This window comes from Aulonocara stuartgranti (assembly GCF_965226115.1).
Source record: "Aulonocara stuartgranti genome assembly, chromosome: 23".
Taxonomy (NCBI): domain Eukaryota; kingdom Metazoa; phylum Chordata; class Actinopteri; order Cichliformes; family Cichlidae; genus Aulonocara; species Aulonocara stuartgranti.
Genome location: NC_138958.1, coordinates 17,102,317 through 17,111,366, shown reverse-complemented (window position 1 = coordinate 17,111,366; position 9,050 = coordinate 17,102,317). Strand labels below are relative to the sequence as shown.

At 39.8% G+C, this 9,050-nt stretch overlaps 1 long non-coding RNA gene across 1 annotated transcript; it reads left to right on the top strand.

Moving 5' to 3' along the window:
• Nucleotides 1–2,000: 2,000 nt before the first annotated feature.
• Nucleotides 2,001–8,183, top strand: LOC309700662. The gene is made up of 2 exons (XR_014274710.1): nt 2,001–7,424; nt 7,580–8,183. It is a non-coding gene; the product is annotated as an uncharacterized lncRNA (long non-coding RNA).
• Nucleotides 8,184–9,050: the final 867 nt, after the last annotated feature.

Genomic DNA, 9,050 nt, shown 5'->3' with positions numbered 1-9,050 from the left:
ACATGGAGCATTATGGAAATGAGAGGCAGCAATAATAATGTTCCTTCATTTAAAAGTTCTCAGCTATTATAATAAATCCACAGCAAAAGCTCAACTCTGTCTATCAACAGACTACTAACCCTGAAACAGCTTTGTGTTTTGGTTCTACAATCCACAGCTTTGCCGGTGTTACCAATTTAGCAACTTTGCTGCTTCATTTAGCAACTACAGAGACAAATTGTTTTCAGTAAGTGCAGTGGTGCAGCAGTTGACTAATCAGTATAAACAGACCATCTTTATTTGTGTGGGGAAACTCTTCATTTGTTCGGCTCTTAGGCAGTTTAAGTTGACTGTTTAAGCTTGATGTAAGCAACACAGTTTAAAAGTGCTTAGGCAGGGGCAACACAACACTAGAAGAGATGGTTACTTTGAAAACGTGATCAAAAATGTAAGAATATGTTTTCTCAAAAAATGCATAGAGCTGGAGTGTTTCATCATTTATGATGCGTAATAAAATGAAAAGGATCATAGAATCTAAATGCATCTGTGTCCACAAGGGACAAGGCTGAAAACCAAAATTAAAATGATAACAAATGGGCTAGATGTTCTGGCTCTAAGGCAGCACAACATTTGTAAAGTAGTGCTGCATTAAAACCCAAACATTTTATTCAGTTAACTGTATTTACATATTGAATTGTCTGCATGCAAACAAAAAAGAAGATATCATGTAAACTGTATGTTGGTTTTTCCTATGATAACTATTGGTATACCTAATGCTGGACAAGATGCAGACAGTGGACTGTTACAGTGGGTATTTTTTGGTGCGGGGGGAGTGGGTGGGTGCTTTGTCATCTGAATTTAAGCGCCATTTGACAAAACTATAATCTCTGCAATTGCAGCATTGTGTTACTTCTACTGGAAAACAAGTCGGTGAGAAGAACGGTGATGATCAAGATGGGAAAACTTAGAGGAAAATGAATGACGTAAGGGAACAAGGGACAAAGAAAAGAAAACAAGGAAAAAGAAAAGAGGTCTTATGTGAAGAGGTTATATATATATATATATATATATATATATATATATATATATATATATATATATATATATATATATATATATATATATATGTGTATATGTTACAGGAAAAATGATTCTATGTTTCTTTACCTTCTTTTAAATGTGCAAGCATGCCCTTTTGTCTATGGTTAGATTAGTTTAGAATTATCTTTTTAGACTTTCTCAGCAAAGACATACTGTTTTGGGACATATTGTTTTATCTCTCACAGCTTTCTCCCAGCTCTCTGCTGATGAGACTAGCGCCACATATGGAGTTGTTTATTTTATCTGTTTTGTATTTTCTTATCCTGTTCTCACTGTCTTTCCTATAAAAAGTGCCCAGCCTCTGTACACGTTGTGAGTTGTTCTGAACAGCTTACCCGTGTGCACGTTAAAGCATAAAAAGTGATCTTGTCTCATTGTGTCTTTATTTCTCCTGGGTCTTTTACAGAGTTTTCCCCCAACATTTCTTGGTCCTTCGACAGCCGGAGCGCCTCCATCGTGTCCCATCTCCGTGACCAGTCCACGTTGTTCATCTGTCGACAGCTCACACACCAGGTGTGTGATAAAAGTCCAAGAGCGTTTAAATTCGGGTCTTGGCCAACGTCTTAGAAAGCGACCCACGGTGGTGGGACCCGATCGAGGTGGACCAGACCCGGCGACACTGACCAGGTAGATACAGACACACTGACACAATCTTGCGTAAAAGTGCATTTTGAATTCAGGGAATTTAAAATAGCGGAAGTAGCTCGTCGACTGGTAGCTTTGGAAGCTCGTCGACTGGTAGCGTAGCTCGTCGACTGGAAGCTTTGGAAGCTCGTCGACTGGTAGCTTTGGAGCTCTGGGTAGCTCCCCCAGCTGGGTCTAGACTGGGTCTAGGGAGTAAGTAGCTCTGGGAGCTCCCCTTATCATAAGGGTTCTGGTCGCGCGCGCGTCGAAGCTGTGAATGTGTGTGTGTATTGTTTTAATTAACAGAGCAGGCTGAATTTTCACGGTCCAATAAGAGACTGAGCTGCTCCTACTGTGTTTTCTTTTACTGCTATTCACTGACGTGCTGGTGAGTTGAGAGAACGGTCGAGTTCCGTCTCGTAAAGTTCACACCGCTTTTGGAAATAGTCCGAAAGTAGAAGGGCGTGTGAGCAACCACTCTCGTCTCTAATACCAGCGAAGGTGATAGCAGCTGTATCGTGTATATATTACTTAAACAAAAATAAGTAAATACATAAATAAGATGGGTAATCAAGCAAGTGAAATTAAAACTCACTCCTGCTGACGAGCAGTGGTGAGAAAAGAAAAGTCCAGACGCCAGACAAAAACAGTGTCTGTAAACTGAGAGATTTAAGAAAACAAAATATAAACAGTCGGAAGAACAGAATCCAACTGCCAGTTTAGTAAAACCAGAAGACGAGACACTGTGCAGTCCCCACAATCCTTTTAGTAAACCATCACTCACTCCTGCAGCCGCATCTGCAGCAACACCCATATCAGGAAGAACATAATAATCCCTTATTAAGTGAAAACTAGAGATCAAAGTAGTTTGAAGTAGTTTAAAAGGGTTGAAAACAGACCCCACTGAGTAGATATAAATATAAAAAGTACGAAATAAAGATGAACAAAGGGAAAGTTACAGTAGAAATTATCTTTAGAGTATTTGAAATTAATAATAGCAAGGATAACAACCTGTAAAGTGATATTAACAATGAAACACAGTTGGCATGATGACCATGCCCAGCATGTATAAAATGAATATAAAGCAAATAATTCACACGAAAATATTTTAATAAAATAAATAAGGTATATTAAGGCTGTGTCATTGTTCAGCCAAGGACAGTGTGTGAAAAGGTAACTGTCTCCACCCTGGGAAAAGGATGATTCTGCAGGTCATCTGAAGCCCTTGATGGATACAAAATAAAATATAAATAATATATTATAATAGAACTGCCTGGTCCGCCATGCAACAGAGAGAACAAATGTGACCGCAGATTGGATGAATTCTAAATTATCTGTTTGCTGAATAAGATGATCCTAACTATCAAATTGGCTCAGGAGTAGTATAGTGGTACACACTGATAAAATATTATAATATGCTATTGCTGTTATATAAGACAAAGAGGATAATATTAACAATGACATAATATTAATATGAAGAGGCACCTTAATCGGTTATGATGTGAGGTGGATAATTGTTAAGCAGTAGTCTGCATCAAGCTTAAGGTTTGCTAAAACTCAGTGTAATGACATGTGAGATGAAGACAATACAGAGAATAACTAAACTAATGAAGTGCATAGAGGCACTTGACCAGCTTGAAACCTATCATCCTAGAATGACACATTGCTGAGATATAGAGCACACCTATAATAACAACCAATAAGCAAAACCCTGTAGACAACAGCTACAACTACAGGATTGAGAAGCTGAATTAAATATGTAGACACTGCTAAGCTGATGAGCATGTTACACATTTTCTTTTCTTTTTATTTATTTGTTTCTTTTAGAGCAGAAGCTGCTGTAACACACCCAAAGAAAGACTCTAGGTCTGACCAACCGTTTCAGTCATGGGCAAAAAGATGTCAGTCAATAAAATTCTAAAAGATAATTTATTGACGAAAAATATATCAAGAGATAAAAGATAAAACAGTCCAGTGTCCCACTTAAGAATTGTATAAAAACACACAGTCCCAAGGCCAGAGCCAGCTATGCCACACAGCCAAGTTGCACTCCACATGTTGCCTTTAACAGGGTTAGAAGTTGTCCTTGGAGACCCACCACCCTGTAAGCATATAGAAAAACCCATCCATCCCAAACATATCTGATTTCGTCACATTACATACCTGCACAGAGAGACAAAACGACACAGCAGTGTTTGTAGTGTGGGCTATAAGTAGACCAGTGTATCAGTGCAATCAAGTACACCTGCCTCTAATTAGTCCAACCTCATTCCAGCCATTGGCTCACCAAAAATGTGACACACACACACACAAAACCACTCCCAACCCAGTGGAACTTCACACAATAATATGGAGCTGAATTAACACAGGCACATTAGTCTACCATGTTAAAAGCTGCATGCTATTAAAAGCCAACATATGGAGACTTCTGCCTTGTTCGGGTGGCAGCATTTTTCTTTTTTCTTTTGTGTCCTGACACGTTTATGTTTTTTGTTTTTGTTTGATTATTTTGTTGGTTTTGGAAACGATTTTAAACGAACTTGTGACCATACTTGAGAATCACAGTGACACATAGTGATTAGGCATATGATTGAAAAATGCCTAGGTTTAGAGCTGTGAGCTATGAGCTGTGAGCAATGCAAAGTTAAATATATATATATATATTTGTATAAATGGGAAACAACCGTAACTTGAAAGTTTGAAATGTGTGAGATCCATGCATTGTTTGAAGAACTAGAAATTATCTAAAACTGCCTTAAGTGAAAATGTAGAGTTGCATCTATTCTCCCAAACAAAAAAAAAAAAAAAAAAAGGAGAAGAAGCATTCTGTAACTTAGAAATAAGGCTGACGTGTTGACAACAGACTAAAACACTAATTCGCAGGTGGCTATCAGGAACAGAGAGGCGAGCAAAGTCACAAACACCAAGGCTGCAGACAGCCACGCAGAAACAGCAGATAACATAGAGACAACGCCTGCTAGAACCGTGGAGAGGAAGGTCACTTCACACGAGATTGTAGGAGTAGGCCACAGAGAAATAATGCAAAACAGTTTTGAGGCAGCCACTTAAACTGACAGTTTTCAAAGGACAAATTAGTTGTAAAGTCAGCTTCAGGCCACACAACTGTACAACAATTAACTGCCCCTTTAGAACTAGTACATACAGCAAGTGGTCGCAGGTGCTTTATTAAATGCATATATGACCCGTCGTGTCCAGTAAATTTGCTAGGTAGAGATGCTCTGACAAAACTTAAGATAGCAGTCATGCCATTCTTTTCTGGTATTACACCTGAGTGCATGCTAAATGACACCCGCCACATCCACTTTCCAGAAACCGACCGAGTATCACAACATTCTGAGATTTAAACAAACCCCAGGCCCAGATCCACCTTATGATCAGCAAGTGTGGAAGCTAGGAGAACAGCATTTGACCTTACAGCACAGGCCTAAATTGTGTAGGTTACGCAGTAACCACAGATAGTAAAATAATAGAAGCAAAACCCCTTTCTTCTTCATGTTCTGCACAGAGCGCTGAGCTGATAGCTGTGATACGCGAAAGCTAAATACACAAAGACAAACTAATAAACATACATACAGACAGCCAGTATGTTTTCTCTGCTGTGCATCATTTTGCAAAAAATTTGGCATAACAGAGGAATGATTACACCAACTGGAAAACCGGTTCACCATGCCAACCTCTTACAACGCCTACTGACTCTTTCATTACTACAGGCAACAATTTTGCTGACAGAGCAGCAAAATAGGCGGCACAAAAGACAAACATCACATTGATGGCAGTGAACACACATCAGATTCCACTGGATGTGTTGAAAAATGAACAAAAGCAGCAAGCACAGCAGAGCAGGCAAAATGGCTAAAACACGGTGCAGTTCTGACAAACGACTTAATGATGTGTTATGGCAAGCTAGTGTTGCCAAAATTCCTCCACAAAATGGCGGCATTAGTGACTCATGGCTGTACGCATTTGTCAACAGGGGGACTGACCAGTATTGTCAACTCTCATTTCTACACTGTAAATTCTACACTGTAAATTTTGAAACCTCAGCAAAACAATTTGTCAGAACGTGCATGACGTGTCAAAAATATAATGCTCAGGGAAACCTGAGACCACACAATCCATATGGACTTTATTGAGCTAAATGAATGCCAAGGGTAAAAATACACCCTAGTGGTTATAGATGTATTCTCAAAGTGGCCAGAAATCTACCCAGTGAAAAAGGCAGATACAATTTCAGTAGCAAAATGTATGTCTAAGTTGTAGGAAAATAAAGAGATGATTGTAAATGACGAAGAATGTAATGATGTCTATCAAGTGTCTTGCAGATCACAGCCCGGTGACTGGGTTCTGATCAAAGTGCTCCAAAGGAAAAACTGGAGCTTGCAAAATAGCGGAACGACCATCTTGCATCCATCAGAGCCAGTAAGTGAAGCCATCTAAACACAGCTGACAGCAGGCTTGCCCACTTGTTGTGATCTCGCCCGGTGGAGGGGTCAGCTTTCCTGGCCGGGGGGTCTACTCGCGACAGGAGGGTGTGTCCCGTCGTCATGAGGTGGTGGCTCTTAATAACTGCAGTGGCCCTGACCATGGCCGGGCTCCTCATCTTTGCTTCCGTGAGGGACAACAAGTCACGCAATATGAAGAAAAGGCAGACACTGTATGACAAAGGAAAGTACACCAAATTTCCCCATGGCTACGCCACTAACTTCTGGTGGCAGTTTATGAACACTACAGCTCACTGGAATAATAAAACTGACTGCTATGCATGTACCCATATGCCCCTATCCTCGCAGACGTCTGGCCTCTGGCCGTACAGCATACCTGAAGATCGCAGTTGGTGTCTGTTGGGCCTGGCAACACATCCAGGCTACGGTACTCTTTGGTCCAAGGCCAACTACAGCATCCCAGCAAAAGCAACCTGGAGGTCATCATCACCCACAAATGTGAACTGTTCCGGACAGACCTACCTACTGACCTGGCCCCAAGTCTCAGACCCACTGCCTGATGTAATTCTACTGAACAAGCTGAACGCAGCGCAACTGCCAGTATGTGTGATGAACAATGGATCGCGGGCAGTGGGGGAGCTGCCTACTCACCTATCTACCGGATGCCACTACAAACAAAGACTCAGTACCAGCCAGGATGTGCACGGACGGCACCAAGCAGTAAAGGAACCAGAGTTTCGCATCTGAGGAGGAGTGAAATTCTTACAGAGCTTGATCCCCGGCATTGGAGCTGCCGAGGTGCGGGATCATGTGGAGATCAACCGATATGCTCTGCTACGACGCATCAACTTTGACAAAGACCCTGGGACCGGCTTTAGCAGGAGAACAGAAGGCCATCAGAACGATGGTGCTGCAGAACAGACTGACTCTAGACCTGCTAACAGCATCACAAGGAGGAGTTTGTAAGCGGAGACATTTATGAAGCTTTGCAGAATTTGACCATTCTGCAGAAATATGTCACTGACCACACATCTGGAGCAGCTACACCGCCATGTCTAAGAGTAATGATTTCAAAGATGATAACAACTACAATGACTGCTTATGTTGCCGTGCCTCAAGAAGAACAGCATCCCGTTGCAATTCTGTTAGAGGAGAACTTGTAATAACTGCTAATGAATGACGTGGTGATTAAAAATGACTTGTCAAGTGATCATGCACTGATTAACACATTAGTAGTTTATGCAGGTACAATATAAGGTTTTCATCCTTTTATTTTTTGAAGTTTTCATTTTAAATATAAGGTTTTCATCATTTTAAACATAAGGTTTTCATCCTTTTATTTGTTGTAGTTTTCATTTTAAATATAAGGTTTTCATCCTTTTATTTTTTGAAGTTTTCATTTTACATATAAGGTTTTTATCCTTTATTTTTTGTAGTTTAGTTTTATTATTTTTTCTTGTTTATTCCACTTGTTATTTCATTTACTATGATTTTCATTTACTATGATTTTCTTTGTTCTTTTTATTATTTTATTTTGTTTTATTCTTTAGACCAAATGATTTCCATTTCTGCTATGCTGACATTTTGAAAATTAAAAAATTGCTTAAGATACTTAATAAATAACCTTCACAGACAATTGTTGTATACATTTAAAATAAGTTAAAACAGGAGGGAATGTTACAGGAAAAATGATTCTATGTTTCTTTACCTTCTTTTAAATGTGCAAGCATGCCCTTTTGTCTATGGTTAGATTAGTTTAGAATTATCTTTTTAGACTTTCTCAGCAAAGACATACTGTTTTGGGACATATTGTTTTAGATTGTTTTATCTCTCACAGCTTTCTCCCAGCTCTCTGCTGACGAGACTAGCGCCACATATGGAGTTGTTTATTTTATCTGTTTTGTATTTTCTTATCCTGTTCTCACTGTCTTTCCTATAAAAAGTGCCCAGCCTCTGTACACGTTGTGAGTTGTTCTGAACAGCTTACCCGTGTGCACGTTAAAGCATAAAAAGTGATCTTGTCTCATTGTGTCTTTATTTCTCCTGGGTCTTTTACAGAGTTTTCCCCCAACAATATATATATATATATATATATATATATATATATATATATATATATATATATATATATATATATATATATATATATATGTATGTGTATATATATATATGTGTGTGTGTATATATATATATATGTGTGTGTGTGTGTGTGTGTGTGTGTGTGTGTGTGTGTGTGTATATATATATATATATATATATATATATATATATATATATATATATATATATATATATATATATATATATATATATATATATATATATATGTTTTCTTGCCAGCACCCTGAGGCTGTACGCTAAGCGGAAGGAAGGGGGCCGGGGACTGGTGAGTGTCAGCACCACAGTCCAGGATGAGACAACGAACATCCAAGAATACATTGGGAAGATGGCCCCAACTGACCGAGTGCTCAGTGTATACCTCAGGCAGCAGAAACCCAAGAAAGAGGAGGGAGACGAGGAACCATCATGGAAGGACAGGCCCCTGCACGGTATGTACCACCGGCAGATAGAGGAGGTGGCTGATATCCAGAAATCCTACCAGTGGCTGGACAAAGCTGGACTGAAAGACAGCACAGAGGCACTAATCATGGCAGCACAAGAACAAGCTCTGAGCACAAGATCCATAGAGGCTGGGGTCTATCACACCAGGCAAGACCCCAGGTGCAGGCTGTGTAAAGATGCCCCAGAGACAATCCAGCACATAACAGCAGGGTGCAAGATGCTAGCAGGCAAGGCATACATGGAACGCCATAACCAAGTGGCCGGCATAGTGTACAGGAACATCTGTGCCGAGTACAACCTGGAAGTCCCGAGGTCAAAATG